The 2,428-nt window shown below is 46.7% G+C and overlaps 1 protein-coding gene across 1 annotated transcript in view; it reads left to right on the top strand.

Annotated features, from left to right (window-relative positions):
- LOC118409232 overlaps nucleotides 1-2,428 on the top strand; it is a 32,950-nt gene that overhangs the window by 4,202 nt on the left and 26,320 nt on the right. The gene's annotated exons all lie outside the window — the stretch shown is intronic.

The following is a 2,428-nucleotide window of genomic DNA, read 5'->3' as shown; positions in this document are numbered from 1 at the left end:
TGAAATTAGGACAAAATGGGGGCGGAGAAAAAGCTTAGATCCAACCTGTCTCTTTTAAAGACAAAATCTCCGACTGGGACCAAAGATTTAACTTAATAGACGAAGGGTTTTCAAGAATACTAAGTAGGGACGAGGGGGATACAAACTTGGACACGTTTGGGATGATCTTCTCGTCGCAAAAGCGCCACCTACATCAGCTACATATAGCGACGAGAAGCAGAACTCGAGTCAGAATCTCTGAAGAAGGTGTCTGATAGACACCGAAACGTAAGCTAGTAAGTTTAATTTTGGTTGTGTACAAGAATTCTCATATATCCTATATTCTACCAACCTGATGAAAATATTTTCGGAAATATTAAGTAGGTTTTACAGAATAAAATTCCCATGTTGAGGCCTCCACTGCACAAGCTTCCCGCCGTGTCAGCCCTGAACGTACGTGCGCGGCCAGCACGGAACGTCGGTGCGGCTGCAGCTGCCAGGTCAGACCACACGTGTCGTCGCCCAGAACGGAAAAGCCCCAATGTCACTTGTCAGGTTCCCCCAGACGGTGTGCGCGAAATCTCCTCCATGCCAGGTTGAGAAAGTTCCCAAGGCCTAAGCTAGAATACATTTATCTCCACGAATTCTTCACTATGTTTCAAGAAATTGTCGTTTTACTACTACATTACACGTTATGCGTTTACGTTACAAGTTATACGTTTTCCTCTTCCCCCTCCTTATTATATGATTCACTCTGATATGGCATCCGACCGGTCAGCGATATGGCACCAGTCGTTTCCAATGGCATCCATCGTTTCGAATGACAACGACCGGTCATCGACATGACATATTGGCCTTTCCAAATCGCACCGGCCGTTTCAAATGACATCCACTATTTCGAATGGTAAATGAGTCTTGACGCCGGTTTTAGCGCCATGTACATGCTTGTTGACTAGGTGCGTGTTTGTACGTGCCGGCCACCGCTATCCTGCCAAACGGCAACTGTTGTTTGTACGTGCCTGGTCACGGTTTAATATCCTGTTCTCGACCAAGTGCGTGTGCATACAGGACCGTGCGTGTACGTGTCCGGTCACCGTTATCCTGTTATACGGCACGTCCCAATGTCGGTGGTGTGTGCGCAAGTGTACGTGTTTGGTGGCCGGTGTGTGTGTTTGTACGTGCTCGGTCACCGTTATCCTGTCAGACGGCACGTGACGTCACACCCTTATGTAACAGCCCCAATGTCATGTTCGCGCGCGGGCGGTGTGTACTTGGCGGTTTCGCACAGGTACGTCAGGTGTCCTAAGATACAGGACAAGACAACACCGGGCAGGTGACTCCAGACAGGACGTGATTAATGCCCAACAGCTGGGAAGAGACCATGGTGCCAGCTCAGTCTGCATGATACATGTAGTTTCACAGAAAATCTAAATAAAAAGTGTCAACATAAATTTAAAGCGATTTTGAGGCTACGAGCTGTAGAAGGATCATGCCCCTTACATCTGTATGGTTACAGCGACTTCAAATCTGTATGTATATAGCCGGTATAACCGCCGTTCGGCGTAACACACCAGCTTCTGTATCTGTATGTATATAGCCGGTATAACCGCCGTTCGGCGTAACACACCAGCTTCTGTATCTGTATCTATATAGCCGGTATAACCGCCGTTCGGCGTAACACACCAGCTTCTGTATCTGTGTCTATATAGCCGGTATAACCGCCCTTCGGCGTAACACGCCAGCTTCTGTATCTGTATCTATATAGCCGGTATAACCGCCCTTCGGCGTAACACGCCAGCTTCTGTATCTGTATCTATATAGCCGGTATAACCGGCATTCGGCGTAACACACCAGCTTCTGTATCTGTATCTATATAAACGGCAGAATCTGCGGCATTAGGACAAAAGGTATCCCCTTTTAACAGACGTAAACAGTAAGGTGCTTCACGTTTTTATGTCAAATGTGCAGTTTAATGCATTGCGGGGTAATACATATATATAAGAAATACCAAGGAGCTTGCAATTTTGACAGGTTGCTAAAACTGCATCACATCGTGAACTACCACGTAATTAATTATAAACCCCTCCAAGACTTAGAGGGTCCATGCACGTGACAGCAACCAGGCGCACCGTACATTTTCTCGGCCACATTTCCATTTCCTCTCTAAAAAAGACTTACTTAACAGTTGCTTATACGTATGATGCATATAGATAACACTAGATTTGCTCGACCGTATATGACAGACATGTTAAGTTAAACCAGTTACAGGACTTGACGGGCCCCAGTTGTGAGGAACTGAAGAAGTGACCGCCACAACAATGCACGGTCCATCTCGTAAGTAAAATACACAGATTCCGGTGGAGGCTTTAGATTGTATCTGGGGCGTGACCGGGTTCTCCGTGGCCTTGAGCTACATGCGGCACGTTTGAATATTTACAGTTTGACCCAG

The sequence above is a fragment of the Branchiostoma floridae genome, chromosome 2 (assembly GCF_000003815.2).
Source record: "Branchiostoma floridae strain S238N-H82 chromosome 2, Bfl_VNyyK, whole genome shotgun sequence".
Classification (NCBI taxonomy): Eukaryota; Metazoa; Chordata; class Leptocardii; order Amphioxiformes; family Branchiostomatidae; genus Branchiostoma; species Branchiostoma floridae.
Note: the sequence above shows the minus strand (reverse complement) of the source record. Positions and strands in the feature narration are given on the sequence as shown.